Below are 7324 nucleotides of genomic sequence, written 5' to 3'. Positions count from 1 at the left end.
TTTCTTTCTTTCTTTCTTTCTTTCTTTCTTTCTTTCTTTCTTTCTTTATTCACATGAATGTATGCTTGTGTGACAGAAGAGGGCATCAGATCACAATGTAGATGGCTGTGAACCACCATGTGCTGGCTGAGAATTGAACTCAGGACCTCTGGAAGAGCAGACACTGATCTTAACCACTGAGCCATCTCTCCAGCCCCACTAATCTTTTCTTTATTAGTGGTTATCAATTGAAAGTAGTTTATAGGTTAAGAATGGGGGCTTCACCCGAAATCAGGAACAAAGCAAGGCTGCCCACTCTCTCCATATCTCTTCAACATACTTCTTTAAGTCATTGCTAGAGCAATAAGAAAGCTAAAGGAGATCAAGGGGATACAAATCTGAAACAAAGAAGTCAAAGTATCACTATTTGCACATGATATGATAATATACATGAGTGGCCCCAAATGATCAACCAGGGAACTGCTACAGCTGATAAACACCTTCAGCAAAGTGGCCGGATAAAAAATTAACTAAAAAAAAAAAAAAAAAAAAATCAGTAGCCTTCCTGTATACAAAAGACAAATGGGCTGAGAAAGAAATTAGGTGAAACAACACCCTTCACAATAGCCACAAAGAACACAAAGTACCTTGGTGTGACTCTAACCAAGCAAGTCAAAGATTTCTATGAAAAAAAAATTCAAGTCTCTGAAGAAAGAATTAGAAGAAGATATCAGAAGATGGAAAGATCTCCCATGCTCATGGCTTGGCAGGATTAACATAGCAAAAATGACCATCATAGCAAAAACAATCTACAGATTCAATGCAATTCCCATCACATTACCAACACAATTCTTTACAGACCTTGAAAGAAAAATTCTCAACGTCATATGGAATAACAAGAAACCCAAAATTGCTAAAAAAAAAAATGCTCTACAATAAAAGATCTTCTGGAGGTATCTCCATCCCTGATCTATAGTACTACTCTACTACAGAGCAACAGTAATAAAAACTGCATGGTACTGGCATAGAAACAGAATGGTGGATCAATGGAATCGAATAGAAGACCCAGAAATAAACCTACACACTCAAGACACCTGATTTTTGACAAAGGTGCCAAAATCATACAATGGAAAAAAGATAGCATCTTCAACAAATGGTGTTGGTTTAACTGGATATCTACATGTAGAAAAATGCAAATAAATCCATAGTTATCACCCTGCACAAAACTAAAGTCCAAGTGGATCAAAGACCTCAATATAAAACCAGACACACTAAACCGCTTAGAAGAAAAAGTGGGGAAGAACCATGAACTCATTGTCACAGGAGACAACTTCCTAAACAGAAAAACAGCACAGGCACTAAGATCAACAATCAATAAATGGGACCTCATGAAACTGAAAAGCTTCTATAAAGCAAAGGACACTGTCATCAGAACAAAACTACAGCTTACAGATTGGAAAAGGATCTTCACCAACCCTATATCTGACAGAGGGCTGATGTCTAGAATATATAAAGAACCCAAGAAGTTAAACAGCAACAAATCAAGTCGTCCAATTAAAAATTGGGGTACAGAGCTAAACAGAGAATTATCAATAGAGGAATATCAAATGGCAGAGAAACACTTAAAGAAATGCTCAAAATCCTTAGCTATCAGTGAAATGCAAATCAAACGACCTTGAGATTTCACTTTACACCCATCAGAATGGCTAAGATCAAAATCTCAAGTGACAACACATGCTGGAGAGGATGTGGAGAAAGTGGAACCCTCCTCCATTGCTGGTGGGAATGTAAACTGGTACAACCACTTTGGAAATCAATCTGGCACTTTCTCAGACAATTAGGAATAGTGCTATCTCAAGATACAGCTATACCACTCCTGGGCATATATCCAAAACATGCTCAAGTATACAGCAAGGACATTTGCTCAACCATGTTTGTAGCAGCTTTATTAGTAACAACCAGAACCTGGAAACAACCCAGATGTCCCTCAATTGAGGAATGGATACAGAAATTGTGGTGCATTTACACAATGGAATGCTACTCAACAATTAAAAACAAGAATATCATGAAATTTGCAGGCAAATGGTAGGAACTAGAAAAGATCATCCTGAGTGAGGTATCCCAGAAGCAGAGAGACACACATGGTATATACTCACTTATAAGTGGATATTAGACATATAATATAGGATAATCATACTAAAATCTGTATACCTAAAGAAGTTAATCAAGAAGGAGGACCCTGGGTAAGAAGATCAATTCTCATTCAGAAAGGCAAAGGGGACAGACATCGGAAGAGGGAGAAAACAGGGAACAGGACAGAAGCCTACCACAATGGGCCTTTGAAAGACTCAACCCAGCAGGGTATGGAAGCAGATGCTGAGACTCATAGCCAAAGTTTGGGCAGAGTGCAGGGAATCTTATGAAAGTAGGGGGAGATAGAAAGACCTGGAGGAGACTGAAGCTCCACAAAGAGAGAGAAAAAAAATCTGGGCACAGGGCACAGAGATCTTTTTTAAGACTGATACCCTAACCAAGCACCATTCATGGATATAACCTAGAACCCCTGCACAGATGTAGCCCATGGCAGCTCAGTGTCCCAGTGGGTTCCCTAGTAATGGGAACAAGGACAATATCTGACTTGAACTCAGTGGCCTGATCTTTGATCACCTTCCCCTGAGGGGGATGCGGCCTTACCAGGCTACAGAGGAAGACAACGCAGCCACTCTTGATGAGATCTGATAGAATAGGATCAGATGGAAGGGGAGAAGGTCCTCCCCTATCAGTGGGCTGGGGGATGGGCATGTGTGGATAAGAGGGAGGGGGTGAGATTGGGAGGGGATAAGGGAGGGGGTTACAGTTGGGATACAAAGTGAATAAATGGTAATTAATAAAATAAATTAATAAATTAAAAAAAAAAGAATGGGGGCTTCACATATATCACTCCTGGGCATATACCCAAAAGATGCTCCACCATACAACATTTGCTCAACTATGTTCATAGTGCCTTTATTCAAAATAGCTAGAAACTGGAAGCAACCTAGATGTCCCTCAGCTGAAGAATGGATGCAGAAATTGTGGTACATTTACACAATGGAATACTAATAAACTATTAAAAATAAAGAAATCATGAAAGTTGCAGGCAAATGGATATAACTAGAAAAGATCATACTAAGTGAGGTAACCCAGACCAAGAAGGACACACATGGTATGTACTCACTTATAAGGGGATATTAGACCTGTATTACAAGATTACCATAGTACAAGCCACAGACCCAAAGAAGCTAAGTAACAAGGAGGGTCAAGGGATGGTGCTGGAATGTCTGTCACTCAAAAGAGGAACTAGAATAGACAGCAGAAGTGGATGAAGAGAGAGAACTGGGCAGGAGATGGAATGGGAAGGAAAATAAGGGTGAGGATCATATGTGGAGAGAACAAGGGTGGGAAGGCTGGAAGTAAAAAGGGAAACTTAGGAGTGGCAGGGGACAGCTCTTTACCAAGCTAGACTGAGACAGGATAGGCTCCTGGGAGGATATGGGTGACTCGAGCTGAGACTCCTAATGAGGGGGACATGAAGACTGAAGTGACTTCCTCCTAGCCTGGCAGGACTAGTGGAAGTAGGGAAACAACAACACACCAACAAAACCTTTGATCCAAAAATTACCCTTCCTATAAGAAGTGCAGGGATAATGAGGGAACAAAGCTTGAGGGAAAGTCCAAACAATAGTTGGCCCAACTTGAGACCCACCCAACAGTAGAAAGCCAGCCCCTGACACTAATAATGATACTCTGCTATTCTTGCAGACAGGAGACTAACTTTACTGTCATCTGGGAGGCTCCAGAAAGCAGCTGATGGAGACAGATGCTGGGACTTGCAGCCAAGCATGTGATAAAACTCTGGGGGTCTTGGGGAAATGTTGAGGGAAAGATGGAAGGACCTGGAGGGGACAGAAACTTCACAAGAAGACCAACAGAGACAACTAACCCAGTCCCATAGGAGCTTTCAGATACTGAGACATCAACTCAGGAGAATACATGATCTGGACCTAGGCCTCCCCCTGCAAACATGTAGCCAATGGGAGGCTTGGTTTTCATATGGGGTGCCTGGAGAGGGGAGGGGAGGCCTGTTTCTAACATGGACTCTATTGTCTGCTTTTGGGTCACTTCCCCCTGGCAGGTCTGCTTTCCCTGACCTCAGAGGATGAAGATATGCTCAGTCCTGATGTGACGTGATATGCTGGGGAAGGTTAATATGGGAAGAGGGGGGTCTCCCCTTTTCTGGGAGGTAAGGGAGAGGGGAAGGGGAAAGAGGAAGGGGGAAGAGGGAGGAACTGGGTGGAGGGGAAAGAGGGAACACCTTCGGGATGTAAAGTAAATAAACTAATATAAAATTAAAAATAAAACAAAATAAAGCAAACCTGTTGTCTCAGCAAGACCAAAAAAAAAAAAAATGAGAACTTGTGTCCACTTTTTTTTCTCAGTGCTGGGACCCCATCTGGCAGGCTCAGACCAATGCTAGCTTCTGTTTGTACGTGTGTCAGTCCTGTTGTGTCAAGAAGGCCCCATTTCCTTGGTGTCCTCCATCCCCACTGGCTCTTACATTTTTCTGCCTCCTCTTCAACAAAGTTCCTTGAGCCCTGAGTGGAGAGGTTTGTTGGAGGCATCCCTTTTAGAATGGGATGTTCCAAGGTCTTTCACATAATTGTACATTGTCCAATTGTGGGTCTCTGTGTATTTTTCCTATTTATGCAAGTGAAGTTTCACTTACGGTGGCTGAGGAAGACATTGATCTATGGGCATAGCAGGAGTCATTAGGAGTCATTATATTGCTCCATTTCTTTAGCAGAACAATAGTATTTGGGTTTTACCTAGGTCCACAGTCCATCTACTCTCAGATTCCTGGGTACCTGAGCAGTGTCAAACATGGATTATATCTCATGAACTAGGCCTTAAATCCAGTCAGATAGTGGTTGGTCACACCCACAACATTTGTGCCACTGTTATACCAACATATCATGTAGGCAGGTCACCACTGTAGATTGAAGGTTTTATGGCTGGTGTTCACCTTTCTCTTCTGGTAGTGTGCAGAGTACCTTCCAGTAGCATGAGCATTAGTGAGTAGGGATGAAGGCTCTATGTAGGCACCAGCTCAACTTCACTGTATTCAATGAGTTCTGTGGGTTCTGTTTTTCAGCAATAGGGACTTACAGTCATTTTCTGGAGAGAGATCTATAGCCTTGGCAATAGCCTGAGTTCTTCGGGGGTTTCCATGGGACATGTTTGGTCAATAACTCAATTAGATGTAACCATTTCCTAGAAATGGAGGTTATATTTGGTGGCCAGAGGTGTCTAGTGGGGCTTTGTCTCTCCATTATTTGGTGATTCTATTTGGATTTATTTCATATATTTATATTATTGTATATGTGTTAAACATATATATTCTTAACACATACATGTGAAGAAACTTTTCCTCTAATATGTTTCTAAACCACCCCTCAGATGGCCCTTAGTTTTAGCTGTCCCACCTCATATTCCCTCCATTGGCTCCCTCTTTCATCCACCTCTCCATTTAATTTTCCTGTTCCAGCCTATCTCTCCAAAGCTATCTATTCTATTTCCCCTTCTTAAGTAAAGCCTCCCCTTTCTTCCTAGTCCTTTACTCTACACCTAACCTCTGTGGTTACATGGATTGCCTACCAAAGGACATGCACATTTCTAATCTGAGCACTCTCTCAAGATGCCGAAACAGGAGGATCACAAACTCCAGGCCAGTTGAGTCTACCTAGACCATGTCTGTAAAAACACACAACCAACAACAACAACAGATGTAATGGGGCTTTAGAAAGAAACATTACCTTTCCAAAGAAAGCCAAACCCTATTAACTTACTATGTCAGCTTTTTTATTTCTCCATTTGGGAACAAGGTTAGTTTCGTTAAAATGTTTCTTTACAATGTTTGTTAGTTGTTCATTCTTCTCTCTATATAAAAAGTGGAAGGACCTAAAAAAATTTTGTCTTGGACCCTGGGGTGGGGGGGAGAAGGTAATTTTCCAAATCACATTTTTTTCTGCTTTAGTAATAATGTTAAGTATGTTTTAAAAGAGTGTGTCCTGAATATATTAAAAAAAGTATTTTTTAGCCTTTATACTTAACGAATCTAAAAGTCTGTGTCCTGGAATATTCAAGCCCTCCTTCACAAGCTAGTAAAGTAGCTAAGAATGTTTTCTGGCATGTGTTAAGTTTATATGTAACAAAAACTGGTGTGAAAATATAAGTGATGAAGGAAAAAGAGGCTGACAAGAACTGATGTCTTGTGTCAAGTACTTTGTGAAAATTATCTCATTTTCTCTGTGCAACAATTTTATGAAGACAGTCCTATTGTCAATTTTATTTTATACAAGCACCTGAAATTCAGGAGTTAAACTAGTTGGCTCAGGTTACCAAAGAATAATACAGGTTTGAAGAACCCCAAGCCTTTTTTTTTTTTGCCATTGTAATTCAGGCTAACACATAAGCATGTAGTCTTCAACCCCTCACGTTTTGGGGGATGGTCATACGTAGAACATCAATATGGGGGGGGGGAGGTGGCTTTTGATTACTTACTGGTAACCATAGCAAACGATTCAAAATTATCTGAGGTTGAGAATTAACAAAGTTAAAATGCTGTGACATTTTAACATGTGGCTCCCATGACCACATGTTCAACTCTAGAATTTCCAGACTTGAACAGAGCAGGGCATAAAACACTGCGCCTAACTGCTTGCAACCCCACCATACTGCTTGCCTTGCCCTTAGATCCAGCCTGGCCTAAAGCCTTTACTACCATTGGCACCATTCCCAGTCCAATCTTGGCGCTGGTCTGTTTTCTTCCTTGACTTGAGTTGGCCTAGTTTCTTTCCTTAGCTTAAGCCAAGACTTTAAAACTTTTTGGAGCCTAGACACAGCAAATATTCCAAGGAAGAAAAAAAATCCTCTTTCAAATTTTCTGCACATGCAAGAGTCCACTTATTCCCTTATCTCCAACCCCCATTCAGTGTTTCTTGGTGGAAAAAAAAAAAGCTTTCTGCTTATAGCTTTTAAAGTTATCTATTTTATAAGGAGGTTGAGGCAGAAGGCTCACTTGAACCCAGGAGTTCAATCAAGATCAGTTTGGGCAGCATAGCAAAACCCTGCATTTACTAACCCATAATAATAACCACCAAATCTTTTGGGGGAGGTGTTATGTGTGTGCTGCTTTGTTCTTTGTGGTTTGGGGGACTAAACCCAGACCCTTGCACATGCCAGGCAAGCACTCTGTCTGGCACACACACACACACACACACACACACACACACACACACACACACAC

This window comes from Psammomys obesus, unplaced genomic scaffold (genome assembly GCF_907164565.1).
Source record: "Psammomys obesus unplaced genomic scaffold, mPsaObe1.curated_primary_1811, whole genome shotgun sequence".
In the NCBI taxonomy this organism is placed as follows: domain Eukaryota; kingdom Metazoa; phylum Chordata; class Mammalia; order Rodentia; family Muridae; genus Psammomys; species Psammomys obesus.
The sequence above is the reverse complement of the archived record's forward strand: the minus strand, read 5'-3'. Positions refer to the sequence as shown.